Consider the following 16390-nt stretch of genomic DNA (forward strand, 5'->3'; position numbering starts at 1 on the left):
TTTCTCTAAGTCTACAAATGCTAGAAACGTAGGTTTGTCTTTTCTTAATCTTTCTTCTAAGATAAGTCGTAAGGTTAGTATTGCCTCACGTGTTCCAACATTTCTACGGAATCCAAACTGATCTTCCCCGAGGTCCGCTTCTACCAGTTTTTCCATTCGTCTGTAAAGAATGCGCGTAAGTATTTTGCAGCTGTGACTTATTAAACTGATAGTTCGGTAATTTTCACATCTGTCAACACCTGCTTTCTTTGGGATTGGAATTATTATATTCTTCTTGAAGTCTGAGGGTATTTCGCCTGTCTCATACATCTTGCTCACCAGATGGTAGAGTTTTGTCATGACTGGCTCTCCCAAGGCCATCAGTAGTTCTAATGGAATGTTGTCTACTCCCGGGGCCTTGTTTCGACTCAGGTCTTTCAGTGCTCTGTCAAACTCTTCACGCAGTATCTTATCTCCCATTTCATCTTCATCTACATCCTCTTCCATTTCCATAATATTGTCCTCAAGTACATCGCCCTTGTATAAACCCTCTATATACTCCTTCCACCTTTCTGCCTTCCCTTCTTTACTTAGAACTGGGTTGCCATCTGAGCTCTTGATATTCATACAAGTGGTTCTCTTCTCTCCAAAGGTCTCTTTAATTTTCCTGTAGGCAGTATCTATCTTACCCCTAGTGAGACAAGCCTCTACATCCTTACATGGTAACACGACGATATTCCTCCACAATATTGCGAATTGCAATAATGGCATTATCATACGTCTCTGTAGTGAGGATCCTTGTGCGCTGGTCGTCATGTCCATATTCGCCCACTTCCACAAAATGTGCACACCAGCGTTGAGTCATCCGCCTTCTCTATCGACAGTGGATTGTTGTTCTTCTGGAAAAAAACGAATGACACAGCGCAGCTCAAAAGCAGATTCACTTTGTAGTGGTAACTCCAAGCTTGCTGGCAGCGTACTGACAGGATACTGCAGTATGCCTCATAAGCCCGTGTGGGTGTTGTCAGCACATACCAGTCGAACTCGCCAACACGCGCATGTCACAGGTACAGTTCATTTTGCAGAGAAAAAAAAAAGGGAAAGTTAGTAATTGGACCACTCTTGTATATCAGCTCACACGTGTAAGCAAGATGTCACCTTTCCAGCAAAATGGTCACATGCTGACGGTCATTTATTTCCGGCTGCTTCCGTCCCTTCTCTTCACTAACCCCTGTTAGCACCTTCTTCTGAAATTGCTGTGAGGGTTGTGGAGGGCGAAGGAAGCGTAGACTGCAGGGGTTGACATTTGGGGCCATGTTTTCGATTTTCCACCTCCATTCGTTTAATAATGGAAAAACGAGGTCCGCCGAGGATGTGGTTACGGCTGCTATGGAACAGGGAGCCCTACTTGAGGAGCGACTGATAACGCGGGGAATGGGGAGAAACGCAGGGGGAACGAGAAGAGCCGGTGTCTCGGGGGAAGCCGAGGAAAGGGAAAGCAAGGAGCAGTTGCTCTGTCGATAAGGAAACTCATGGCTGGGATCCTTGTGGACTGTTTTGTTTTGAACAGTGATATAAAAGAAGAATTGGCTTTCTGGAGGTTTTTAACTTTTTCGAGAAAAAAGATCTTTCTTTTACTACGTGCTACACTGGAAATAGAAACATCTGTTTCCAGACGATGCGTGCTTGAATTTGTTTACCGGGGGACTAAACTGTACCGATTTTTGATGTTAATTATCATAAAATCCTTTTGTCTGACATATGTTGCGGAAGGAAGGAAGCACAATAATGTTATTTTTAATTTGATCAACTTCAGGTCCCCATACTATATTGTTTCAACATTACGAGAGATTACAAAAAAAATCTCCTGTCTCTTTCAACAGCGCGTTTACACCAGTACGTCTTGCACCTAGTCGCCGTGTGCCTATGATCGCCTCAGACGCAAGAAGAGACATGGGTGTAAATGTGTGCCCTGCCTCAACACGTGCGCATCAGTGATTTCACTAATACTAAGCTAGTGTCACACACACTGTGGTGTCACCGCTAGACACCACACTTGCTAGGTGGTAACTTAAATCGGCCGCGGTCCTGTAGTACATGTCGGACCCGCGTGTCGCCACTGTGTAATCGCAATCCTAGCGCCACCACATGGCAGGTCACAATACACGGACTAGACCTCGCCCCAGTTGTACGGACGACATAGCTTGCGACCAGACCTACCAAGTCTTCCTCTCATTTGCCGAGAGACTGATAGAATAGCCTTCAGCTTATTCCATAGCTACTACCTAGCAAGGCGCCATTTGTATCAGTGCTTATAGCTTACTACTATTCAAGAGATGTATTCCAACAAGAGAATAAAGTTAAGTATATTATTCCAGCTACGTACTTTTCTTCTTATTCATTAATAAGTCTCATGTTCCAGTACTTCACGCCCGTCTGCGTTAGTTTAGCGTGCACTTTCAGCCACTTCGATATACAAGGTGTTGGCCCCGCTGCCGACACATCACACACAGTTTCGGTGTTCAAAATACCCACTTTTGCTAGAAGCAGCGGGCGCAACAGTCAATATTATTTTTCACATGTAGACTAAATCGCAAAAAGAAGTACAAATTCTGGGTCATTGAATATATTTTCCATAGGAATACGTGCATGTGTATAGTGGAAGTGTTTTTAACGGAATGCTGTTTAGAATCCGTACCTGAGAGTCAGTGAGTGATTTCGATATAATACTTCATTTTGTTGAATCACTGGCAGCGTAGGAAAATACGAAATACAGAAACGCTGTATCTGTGGCGGTGAGCTTCGCCAGGCTCAAATAAAATCTCAGGAAAGCTGTGCTAAATATCATTGAAAAGACCCTCTTCCAGAAGAAATAACTTTACACCGAAATTATTCAGCGGCTTACCTAATGAAAACATTTCTTGGTGAACTGCAGTCAGTATCTCTCCGAGGCGTTTATACAAATTCAGGCTGTCAAGTGCGTGATGTGTGGTTGAGGAGACGTTTGGCATTTTAGCCGCTGTATGGAGAATTTTCATACAGGTAATGAAGGTAAAAACTGGTAGAGCTCATTGTTCTCACATGTGTTTCCCTTCACAGCTTGCTCCGAAGAATCGTAGTTTCAGCACATCTACACTACCTCCTATGTATATACACTATATAGTCAAAAGTATCCGAACAACTGACTGAAAATGACTTACAACTTCGTGGCTCCGTAATGATGGAATTCAATATGATGTTGGGCCATCCTTAGCCTTGATGACAGCTTTCACACTCGCAGGCATACGCTCAGTCAGGTGCTGGATGGTTTCTTGGGGAATGGCAGCCCATTCTTCACGGAGTACTGCACTGAGGAGACGTATCGATGTCGGTCGGTGAGGCCCGGCGCGAAGTCGGCGTTCCAAAACACCCCAAAGGTGTTCTGTAGGATTCAGGTCAGGACTCTGAGCAGGCCAGTCTATTACAGGGATCTTACTGTCGTGTAATCATTCCGCCACAGGCCGTGCATTATGACCAGGTTGCATCTTCGTCCAACAGCCTTAGGTTATCAAAGTTGTTTGTTGAACAAATATACTCAACTTATCAGATTGTTTATTGCACCCGATTGCAGAAGTGTAGTAAATATTTAAATCACTTAATTTCACTCTGTTAGGTACTCTTACACCAATGGCTGCTAAGTATTTTTTGGTACTTGTTTAAAATAATAACGAAATTATATGGGAATTTTTGTACAGTGGTATGAGGCAGTACCACGCGAAAGAAACTAACAATTCTGACCCGTGGGGAGCGATTGTGGGGGGTGAGATTGCTTTTAAAGTCACTTTTGTACGCTCTTCCTGAAAAACCCGAAAACCTCGACCCCTAACGTGAATGTATCGTATCCTAAGACAAAATTAATCTACATTAAATGTCCTACAGTCTGGTTTTTTTTTCAAGGACTAGCAGAGCGAGAGGATACGAAAATTAAGCGCTGTAGCATAGGTGATTGCTGTAGACCAATTTCAGGTACTTTCTCGACATGATAGACCGAGAAATGTTCTGCATAAAAACTGTTCGCCTCGACTACATCTACGCCACTGCAGTTCGTTGTAAGCAAGTATCCTGTAAACCTTGTATATGCAATAGCTCCCTTCTTGGACAAATACGTATGGCTAACCTGTAACAATCATTCATCTATTTATTTTTAATGATTTCAAGAAGATACAGGGTGTTTCAAAAATGACCGGTATATTTGAAACGGCAATAAAAACTAAACGAGCAGCGATAGAAATACACCGTTTGTTGCAATACGCTTGGGACAACAGTACATTTTCAGGCAGACAAACTTTCGAATTTACAGTAGTTACAATTTTCAACAACAGATGGCGCTGCGGTCTGGGAAACTCTATAGTACGATATTTTCCACATATCCACCATGCGTAGCAATAATATGGCGTAGTCTCTGAATGAAATTACCCGAAACCTTTGACAACGTGTCTGGCGGAATGGCTTCACATGCAGATGAGATGTACTGCTTCAGCTGTTCAATTGTTTCTGGATTCTGGCGGTACACCTGATCTTTCAAGTGTCCCCACAGAAAGAAGTCACAGGGGTTCATGTCTGGCGAATAGGGAGGCCAATCCACGCCGCCTCCTGTATGTTTCGGATAGCCCAAAGCAATCACACGATCATCGAAATATTCATTCAGGAAATTAAAGACGTCGGCCGTGCGATGTGGCCGGGCACCATCTTGCATAAACCACGAGGTGTTCGCAGTGTCGTCTAAGGCAGTTTGTACCGCCACAAATTCACGAAGAATGTCCAGATAGCGTGATGCAGTAATCGTTTCGGATCTGAAAAATGGGCCAATGATTCCTTTGGAAGAAATGGCGGCCCAGACCAGTACTTTTTGAGGATGCAGGGACGATGGGACTGCAACATGGGGCTTTTCGGTTCCCCATATGCGCCAGTTCTGTTTATTGACGAAGCCGTCCAGGTAAAAATAAGCTTCGTCAGTACACCAAATGCTGCCCACATGCATATCGCCGTCATCAATCCTGTGCACTATATCGTTAGCGAATGTCTCTCGTGCAGCAATGGTAGCGGCGCTGAGGGGTTGCCGCGTTTGAATTTTGTATGGATAGATGTGTAAACTCTGGCGCATGAGACGATACGTGGACGTTGGCGTCATTTGGACCGCAGCTGCAACACGGCGAACGGAAACCCGAGGCCGCTGTTGGATCACCTGCTGCACTAGCTGCGCGTTGCCCTCTGTGGTTGCCATACGCGGTCGCCCTACCTTTCCAGCACGTTCATCCGTCACGTTCCCAGTCCGTTGAAATTTTTCAAACAGATCCTTTATTGTATCGCTTTTCGGTCCTTTGGTTACATTAAACCTCCGTTGAAAACTTCGTCTTGTTGCAACAACACTGTGTTCTAGGCGGTGGAATTCCAACACCAGAAAAATCCTCTGTTCTAAGGAATAAACCATGTTGTCTACAGCACACATGCACGTTGTGAACAGCACACGCTTACAGCAGAAAGACGACGTACAGAATGGCGCACCCACAGACTGCGTTGTCTTCTATATCTTTCACATCACTTGCAGCGCCATCTGATGTTGAACATTGTAACTACTGTAATTTCGAAAGTTTGTCTGCCTGAAAATGTACTGTTGTCCCAAGCATATTGCAACAAACGGTGTATTTCTATCGCTGCTCGTTTAGGTTTTATTGCCGTTTCAAATATACCGGTCATTTTTGAAACACCCTGTGGGTTGGAATAAAATAGGACACAAACAGCCATTCGACTCAAAACACCGTCTTGCTTTAATGTGGGGTCAGAATGGCAATCGTTATCACACCGAACAAGATAGTTAAACGGTCAGTACATAGTAACTATCTCCTTGGAATAAGATCTACCGCCCGCATCTCGTGGTCGTGCGGTAGCGTTCTCGCTTCCCACGCCCGGGTTCCTGAGTTCGATTCCCGGCGGGGTCACGGATTTTCTCTGCCTCGTGATGGCTGGGTGTTGTGTGCTGTCCTTAGGTTAGTTAGGTTTAAGTAGTTCTAAGTTCTAGGGGACTTATGACCACAGCAGTTGAGTCCCATAGTGCTCAGAGCCATTTGAACCATTAAGATCTATCGGTGATCTCTTGCTCGTTTCGGTTATAATGCGTTATTCAAAGTATTACGAAACTCCTTTTTGAAATGGAGGTCCTGATCGTGCTGCATCAGCTTTCAGTTATTGCCCTGAAAAATTATTCATGTACACACATCAGAAAAAGTTTTGCATCATGCCGGTTCCCAGAACTCCTGAAGATAGACGTTGACTGTGGATATTGTATCAAAGACACAGTCCCTTTGACTGTTCAGAGATGTCGTTAACACTGTTCAAAGATGTAAACAACCATGCAAAAGCGGCAGCTATTAGCCATCCGCAATACATGCGTATACACTGCTATACAGAAAACAGAGAAGCGCATTATAAGTGGGCATGACTGGCTACAATCGAGTACAGTGCTATACTACGGCTCCCGATTAGTTCATTTGGACCAGGTGTTGGCAGTTGAGCTACATTTACAAGCAATTTTAGAATACTGAATGATAGGTTATGTCATTATCGCATGGATAGACCTGATATAAAAAAAATGGATAGAAGTGCGATAAATTACGGCGAATAGGTATAACTTGACCGCATGTACACCGAAATGCGGGGGAATTGAGGAAGTACCTGCGTATCTTCTGCTTCACACAGAACAGTTTGTACGTGGGGGCAAGCATGCGGCAGCAGGAGGAGTCCGAGAACACGTCGACATGGAAGCGAAGGGAATCAGGTAAGCAGTCACTTTTTTCTCTATAGAGGTGGCATTCTACTGTATGTCTGTTGAGGTACCACTGATACATGCGAGTTGACTACTGTATTTCCGCCTCTAGATCTGTGTTAAAGGATAACATATAGTGGACAGGGTGACCGATTGAAATTGAGCTGTAACGATGTACGATTTAATGGTAGACTGATGATGCATTCTAGAGAGTGAGGGAAAAGTTGCTACAGGTTAATTTTTCCACTGTTCTGTCAGGATGCATCAGTCGCATGAAATAGCCTGCGGTCGACTCATATACAGCCACATGTTCTGTATCTGATTTAAAGCACTGTCTACTTGTGAACTTTAACGGTAAACCTCCCCATCATCAGACGACTTCCATCTCATGTGTGATGAAGCGTGGCACATTCCTCTAAACGAACTTTGATTTATGTAGTGAACTTCATCCCCCCTGTCTCACCTTGGATGTAAAATCGCGACAACCGCTCCATAACTACATTAGCGATAGGTGCTCGTGAGGCGCTGCATTTCTCGTGTATACACTTACGTGACAGATGTGCAGTTTACAGCGTTAGTGGCGGAATGACTTTTAATCCTCACATGTCGGATGCTGCTGGTATCTGTTTCCTTGTAAGAGGTATTCCCTATTACTGACGATCATTTTATATAGGGCTGAGGCAGGCATAGTATAATTTCTGAACCGTGATCGGAAGTGAAAAGCTGACACTATACATCTCTGGAAAGCAATACTGTGGTCGTATCACACAGAGCCAATGTTTTAAGGGAGTAGTTATGTCATTTTACGGTTCGATAACACAGTTTATTGTAGAGAAACCTGGAAGAAGGACGTATGTCATGCGCTTGAAACATATTTCTTGCACTGGATTATTAACAGCGCTACATTCCATACGAGCGATAGTTCGGGAACGCAAGCGATCTAACATTATAGCCCGTTTTAAGTGCAGAATGTTGTAGCCTTAGGAGTACGTGAGTTTATGTTCTCTCTTATCTATACCCTCCAGGTAATGATCCTAGACTCTGGGATAATACCTTAAAATTGATAGCTTGTTTGATTCAGGTAAAAATACTGCGAACTCCATGCATCTGGAGCTCCATCGTGCATAAAAATCATGCATTTCTTGTTCTTCGTAACTGTCTGCTATTACATGACGACACTTTCAAATATGTTAATATACATCGATAAGGAGTACTAACCTCCTCGACATGGGAGCATCTAGACAAATATTGTGCATTTGGATGCTCTGTGACTACCATCAGCATAGAGATAGATCGCAAAGTAAGTACTCTGCTCGAGGCATCATAAATATGTAGAGTGTTGTCTGATGTACTTTGATCATGTATGTGTTCGAGAATTAACAATGAATGAACGTACTGCCCAGTGATATATCCACAGCCGAGCAGTCTAAGGCGCTGCAGTCATGGACAGTGAAGCTCATCCCGGCGGAGGTTCGAGTCCACCCTCTGGTATGGGTGTGTGTGTTTGTCCTTAGGGTAATTTAGGTTAAGTAGTGTGTCAGCTTAGGGACTGATGACCTTAGCAGTTAAGTCCTATAAGATTTCACACACATTTAATAAAGACAGTCCGTTTTTCTCGCCAATATCGTACTGGAATTTAAACTTCCCGCCATTTTCTGGGGTGGGGGGTTAGGTTAGTGGAGGTAGCCGAAGTGTCGTATATTCCCGCCAAAATCAACCATCTTGAATGCGTCACAGTGGCGCTCTCTGGTGGTGACGATATGAACTAAGCCAGTTGGAGTCCAGACTCCGTGGCGAACACACATGCTTGAAAGTGGTTACATAATAAAGACAAGTCCTTTTTCCCACCATTTTTTTTGGTAAGTAAAGGTAACTAGGGTGTGACGCATTATCATGTTGGAATTTGAAATCCGCACTATTTTTCTGGGCGAGGGGGGCCTGCCACTTTCCCACCAAAATTCAAACTTCCCGCCAAAATCCGCCATCTCAGATGTCGTCATCGCCGCCATATTAGATGACGTCATCACCGCCATCTTGGATAACGGTACTTTGGGGTGGTGCCCCTGTTATTGCAATATTGGCACTGAGTGAATTATGGCTGTGATCCATGTATTCTTCCGACAAAACTAGTTACTCTGGTTTGGTGTGGCTATATCGCCATTTTTCTTGTTGCCAGTCAAATTTTGTGCCCCGGGAATGCATTTAAACTTTCACTGGTTTCGCCACACATTATGGCAAATGGCTCTAAGCACTATGGGATTTAACATCTGAGGTCATCAGTCCCCTAGACTTAGAACTACTTAAATCTAACTAACCTAAGGACATGACACACATCCATGTCTGAGGCAGGATTCGAACCTGCGACCGTAGCAGCAGCGCGGTTCTGGACTGAAGCGCCTAGAACCGCTCGGCCACAGCGGCCGGCCCACACATTATGTTTGTGTGATTCTGCATATGCAATGGCGTTATTATCAGTGTACGTCGTTAATAGGAAGTTGTCTGATTAATTCATCCTGATTCTATGAATCTGACTGCCCACTGCTTTCTAACGCTAACTATAGCGAGAGGCTTTGTATGAGGGCATGCTGTTGGTGCAGAGCCAGATTGTAAGACTTATAGGTACATTATTGATGGTTGCGGTGTCTGTATTTATACAATGCTTTATCTTCATATTACAATGTCCTTCAGACAGTGGCGTACTAGAATAGCCTAAGTGGCTCAGGCGACCGCTTGCGATAAGCAGGAATTCCGCGTCAGAGTCTCGATCCAGTAGAAATTTTCATATGTCACAAACAGCTGACGTCAATCCAGGTGCGCAAAATGCGAATCCATTTCGTAATATTTACAACAGCTGTAATCGTCAGAACAGTATCTATATCTTCAGACAGGCATGCATGTGTGAAGGACATTGTAATGTAAATGTACAGCCACTGTATAAACACAGACACTGCAACCATCAATAACGTAATCATGCCTCTGCGGCTAAAAGATGACAAAATGTTTGCATCTTCCTGTGTGGAAATCATGAAACGTGCGAGCGTAAGAGTTGTGGACTCCGTGACATATGGAAGTTTGAACCGGTGCTGAAGGCGTGCACGGATAGCCAAATTGTTAATTCAACTGCGCGCGATAAGCGGGAAATCCGGGTTTGAGTCCCAGTCTGGAACAAATTTTCGTCTGTCGTAAACAGCTGAACTCCATGCAGAATCTTGAAATGTGAATCTCTTTCGTAAGACTGCTGTATTGTCTGGCTGCACTAAGGAGCCATGGCTTCTGTTTCTAATACTGACATAGTTTCCTTATATTTGCATGATCTGAAGTGGACTGAAGTTCATAATGTGAAGTATATGTGATGACAGAATGAGCGCTTAGGATCGAACGGACTATGTCCTCATGGTTCAAAGTAAATTCAGGTTTGGTTCAGATCTGTTTGTAAATTGTTAAAATAAGCATGTGTTTTTCTAAAATGAAATTAAACCGAAAATTTTATTGAATTTTAAAGCGATATAGCAATTTTCATTTTAAGAAATTCGATCAGAGAGTGTTCTTGTAAATATTTCTTTTTCAAAACGGAGTAAAAATTGGGAGTACTTGTTGCAATGGTCGTTAAGAATATATTTAATTTCATGTGACACTAACTGCTGTAAAATTTTACTGAGGTAGAGTTTTTACAACGTTTTTCTGTCCTCAGTTTGAGTTCACTTATTAGGACAGGCTTATTGATCAAATAAAATTGTACTTTTACATTGATCTTGATTCAAGTTATTGACAAATGAATAAGTGTTCAAAAGTTAACCTGAACTCTTTCAGTCGATTCCACCGTTTTGTTCTCTCCATCCAAACTGGCACGATACATTTCGGAGCAGCTTACAAATTTAGGGCTAAGTGTGAATCTGCGGCTTTGCGTTACTTGCTGGAGAGACGGTCTCCCTGCCATCCACAACAGCCTTATATCACCCAGCACACAACCTGAAAGCCAGGCCTTAAGAGAGGGAAATATTGCGCTGTCACTATGCATGATAAAAGAAAATGGCCCGACAACGTATCATTCCCTTTATATGGCAGCCTAATGCACTCACGGAGCACCCTACACTCGATTCATATTTCACATCTGCGGCAGAATGATTGAGATGATCTTGTAGCTTAAGTCTCAAATTTACGATGTTTTCTGGCCTAAGTGCCAACAAGAAATCGTTGTCACTACATATTTTCTGTCAGTATTTCGGCAAAACACACAAAAATTGATCTTGTCTACACGAAACATGGAGTAAGTTTGAATAGTCACACAACAGAGGAAACGTCTTGCCAAAAATGGGTTGAAGTTGAAATAGTGAGCAACGCAGAGATATTAAATCTGCATTTACAGTGGAACAATACTCATATCTTTGCAACAAGTTACATTGTGCATCAGATGTATTCGAAATTGCGAATATGGACCACCATCAGCTGTAGAATGGAATGAAGACAATGGAAATTTGTTGCCGGACCGCGACTCGAACCCGGATTTCCCGCTGATTGCGAGCGTATTAGAGTCCCGGTCTGGCACAAATTTTCACTGTCGTCATTCCATTCTACAGCTGATGATTGTCCATATTCGCAACTGTGAATGTATTTAATGTATTTCATAACGGCTGTAATCGCCGCAGTGCATTGTAATTCGTAACAACACAGCCACTGGAATATCATAGTTAAATTATGTGTCCCTACAGGACCAGCACTGTTGCCTTTCGTAGATAGTCAGATGCGAGTTATGCTATCTTCTTATGTAAAATAAAATTGTTCGAAGGAATCTGCCGCGTGAAAAACTTGTTTTCTCGGAACAAAATGTCAGGTTTTCTCGGCATTGCGAGGCTTTCAAAACAAAGCGTTCATCATAAGCATTAAAAAGAGAAAGAAAATATTCTGTGTAGGAAGAAAATGAAAAAGCACTTTCCTTGCAAACATAAGATGGTATTTAAGTTAAACTGAGAACTGCTGGGTGTCTTACACGCACCCAACGTGTTATATCAGTGGATTGCCGTCTACATGCCTTCGCTCCCTAGAGTATGTTGTAAGTAGGCTGTTTAGGTTTTTTTTGGTAACGCCACCTCTGTATGAAAATCACTGGCTGTGCTGTGTGCAGTCTGTGGCTGCTTTGCATTGTTGTAATACTCGCCATTGTAGTGTTAGGCAGCTGGCTGTGAACAGCACGTAGCGTTGCGCAGTTGGAGGTGAGCCGCCAGCAGTGGTGGATGTGGGGAGAGAGATGGCGGAGTTTTGAAATTTGTCATGAACTGCTATATTTATAAATGATGATATCAAGGTAAATACATTGTTTGTTCTCTATTAATATCTTTCATTTGCTAACTATCCCTATCAGTAGTTAGTGCCTTCCATAGTTTGAATCTTTTATTTAGCTAGCAGTAGTGGCGCTTGCTGTACTGCAGTAGTGGGAGTAACGAAGATTTTTGTGAGGTAAGTGATTTAGTGATTTGTGAAAGGTATAGTTTAATGTTACTCAGGGCCATTCTTTTGTAGGGGATTCTGAAAGTCAGATTGCGTTGCGCTAAAAAATATTGTGTGTCAGTTTAAGCACAGTCCTGTAAAATTGTTCAAAAGGGGACGTTTCATAATGTGAACTTCTACCTTCAGCCGTAGAGTTCAGTTAGTATTAAAGAATTTTCGTCTGTGAAATTCGACATTCTTCACATATCTGAGGGGAAGTCATACTCAAAACCTAATGTTCTAGGAATCAAGGGACTGAAAGTGTGTAGTGTCCATCTCCACTGTCGATCTCAGTGAACTGCTTCCTGCGAGGCTGTGATAAGACAGTTAAGTATTCGTTTAATCTTTACTATTTCATGCTGTACACTGTCGCCTGTCTACGTACACAGAGAAAATTGTGCATTCACTGTCATTAAGAGGTTCCTGATGAGATTTCACAAGTCACTGGTGCAATTACAAAACTCCTGCATGATCTTGAGTAAATATATGTGTACCACAATCGCTTGAACGTTATACCCTTCACATAATGCTGCCAGAATAAACTTAATGTACTGTTTTTAGCAACGTTTGCGTTGATTTCTGTAGTGATATCTAGCCCAATGGCTTAGTTTCCGCGAGCGAAATTCTCACCGCGACATTTCTCGGAACTCGTGGCCAACTTGCATGGGGATGTTTGATGGCCACGGATTCTTTAGGAGGGCACTGTATTGCATGTTGATATTTACTTTTGGAGGATCATTGTAATATGTCCTCTCACATGTACCTTATGAAGTGTTTAATTGTTGAATTCAGATCGCTCTGAAACAGTTTTGTGTCTGCCTGCGACTGTTTCGAGAGGGGCTGAACCTTACTCAGCTCCTCTAACCTCCACCCCCAGCTTGTGTGTGTGTGTGTGTGTGTGTGTGTGTGTGTGTGTGTGTGTGTGTGCGTGTGCTTTAATTGTGTAGCAGACTTTATTTAAACATATTTTATGTAGCATGCTTCTCAGCCATTTTATTTTTAAACTATTTCATGGTGCTGGAACTACACGCTCTGTTATTGTGTAAGTGTATAAGACCTTGCAACACTTGTCTATGGCGAAACAGCTATTCCATCTAGCTAATTTGTTTCAGAATGGTCTCATTACTTCATGTTGCTCTTAGTCGCAAAATGACCTCCAGAGCGCAAAACATGTACCGCTGGGCTGTCATCTAAAAGGTTATGTGAAGTCATAATTAGAGAATATTCAACGGAATACGAAGATGCTTTCAGTAAGGTTAAGTGGGACCAATTGCTTAGAAAAAAGGAATATATGGCGTGTTTGATGTTATAACACTACCACCACTTGCAAAGCAGGTTAGAAATCAGATCAATAATGATGCTCACGCAGCATATGTTCGCTTTATCGGGCGACAACAAAGTTATTGACTGTGGATGGTATCGTCAGAATGAAATAATGAAGTGACTGTAAAAAAGTCATTAATTTTGGCACTTATCTTGAAAGGATTCCCACGTAGATTTCGTCGAAGTTGTTATGGCTCATCTTGTTGATTCTAGGGTGATTCCACTTTGACTGCTAGAAGGTCCAGATCTGTATTTTAGCAATAATTGAACACCTAACAAATGCGTTTTTCAGGAAATTCTTAATGATCAAACAATCCCAGATCAGAACAATGGTATGGTATAAATAATTTTTGAATTGGTGTTCACGATCCAAATTTTTATTAAACTTCTTGTAAATTCACATATACTTCCTCTTAATTGTCACATCATCAAGAAAACAATTTTGTATCAGGCTTCATATATTTAATTTCCACTTTAACCAAACACAAGAGTTGATTGTTCTTTTACAAAGCGAAATAACAACTTAACTTCTGCAGAGTGAAACAAAGACTGCTCTCTGCGCATTCGCGCCAAAACAGTTCAAGTAAGTCAAAGATTATGACAGTCTCACAGAAATGAATACACACAAGAACCATATCACTGTAATATATCGATACATCGGAATACCTATACATTAATAAAACCAAATGTGAATATTGTCACAAAAATATGTCTGTTAGTTCGCAGAAAAGTAGTACGATATTACTGGTATCGAGAAATGGGTTTGGAGTGCCGTAATAGTGACGTAAATAAAGAACCATTACAATGTTTACGAATTATGTTCAGTTGCCTCCTACCACCAAACTTTTCAGTCAAATTTCATCTCTTTCAGACGTGCATTGGGTTAGTACACCGAAGGCAGCTGTGAAAACAAGACGCTCTGCATACTACTTCTGTCTACAGTACTCCAGAGCTGCGAGCTTTCGTTGTTTGTACCACGCACTATGTATAAGTTACAGGGAGACAGAGTCTATGGCAGCCACAAGTAAAGGCTTCCATAAACGACCTTCTGAAGTACGTGTTGGATTGTGACGCTCAGGAGGAACAGTCATTAGACCAGTGGAGATGTTCGTGAATGCGTTATATGTATGAGTTTGCTTGCGCTCTTATACTCTCGACATTCCATAGTAGTAGAAATTGTAATATACAAAAGCAACTGTCCCAAAGTGTGACAAGAAAATAAAAAAAAAAGTCGTTGCAATTTTCCGAGTGTGTGTTTGTGTAAATCCATTTATATATTTTTTAAAATAGAGTTCTCAAAGTTTGTAAAATAAGAACAGAGACATCGTGTATGCAAACATCAAAAAAAGTTTTGTCTCACCTCGGTTCCGAGATTCATTTACTGTATTTTATATTTTCTCGTTTTGTCAATTAAATTCAACACTGCCTCTGATACACAAGGACTTCTAGTAGACCTCATCTTTGTATCTGTTTGATTCTCTGCTGCCTTCACTATTTTATGTCTCAATTTTACATTCCTTTTCCCTCATTCACTCAAACATTACCACATTCTACCTCCCAAAGTCTCAGTAATTCTTGCCTTTGTATTTTCAACACGTCTCATCTGCTTGATTTACTACCTCTTTGCAATTTCTCAAGTTGTAATTTACAGTTCATAACCAATAAATTATGTTCATATTTCACATCTGTCCCTAGAAATATTTTTCAGTTTAAAATCTGTTTCAGAAAGCTCTGTCTTAGCATTATGCACACATCAAAAAAAGGCTTTGCATCATCTCGGTTCCGAGAGTTCCGGAACCTGTACAGAAAATTGGAATATATATCAACACAAACATCATTTTCGCCCTTTGTATTGCTCATGAAATCCACACATTGCATGTTGTATAACCATACAGCGAGACCTTCGGAGGTACTGGTCGAGATTGCTGTACACACTGGTGCCTCTAATACCAAGTAGCACGTCCTCTTGCTTTTATGCATGCCTGTATTCGTCGTGGCATACTATCCACAAGTTCATCACGGCACTGTAGGTCCAGATGGTCCCAGTCCTCAACGGCGGTTCGGCGTAGATCCCTTAGGGTGCTTGGTGGGTCACGTCGTCCATAAACAGCCCTTTTCAGTCTATTCCAGGCATATTCGAGGTTTCATGTCTGGAGAACAAGCTGGCCACTCTAGTCGAGCGATGTCGTTATCCTGAAGGAAGTCATTCACAAGATGTGCACGATGGAGACATAAATTGTCGTCCATGAAGACGACTGCCTCGCCAATATTCTGCCAATATCTTTCGGTCGGAGGATGGCATTCACGTATCGTACAGCCGTTACGGGACCTTCCATGACCACCAGTGGCGTACTTCGGCCCCACATAATGCCACCCCAAAACAGCAGGGAAATTCCACCATGCTGCACTCGCTGGACAGTGTGTGTAAGGCGTTCAGCCTGACCGGGTTTCCTCCAAACACGTCTCCGACGACTGTCTGGTTGAAGGCATACGCTACACTCATCGGTGAAGAGAACGTGATGCCAATCCTCATCGGTCCATTCCACGTGTTGTTGGGCTCATCTGTACCGCGCTGCATGGTGTCGTGGTTGCAAAGATGGACCTCGCCACGGACGTCGGGAGTGAAGTTGCGCATCATGCAGCCTATTGTGCACAGTTTGAGCCGTAACACGACATCCTGTGCCTGCACCAAAAGGATTATTCAACATGGTGGCTTTGCTGTTAGGGTTCCTCCAAGCCTTAATCCGTAGGTAGTGGTCATCGACCGCTGTAGTTGCTCTTCGGAGGCCTGAGTAAGGCGTG

The sequence above is a fragment of the Schistocerca nitens genome, chromosome 5 (genome assembly GCF_023898315.1).
Source record: "Schistocerca nitens isolate TAMUIC-IGC-003100 chromosome 5, iqSchNite1.1, whole genome shotgun sequence".
Lineage (NCBI taxonomy): Eukaryota > Metazoa > Arthropoda > Insecta > Orthoptera > Acrididae > Schistocerca > Schistocerca nitens.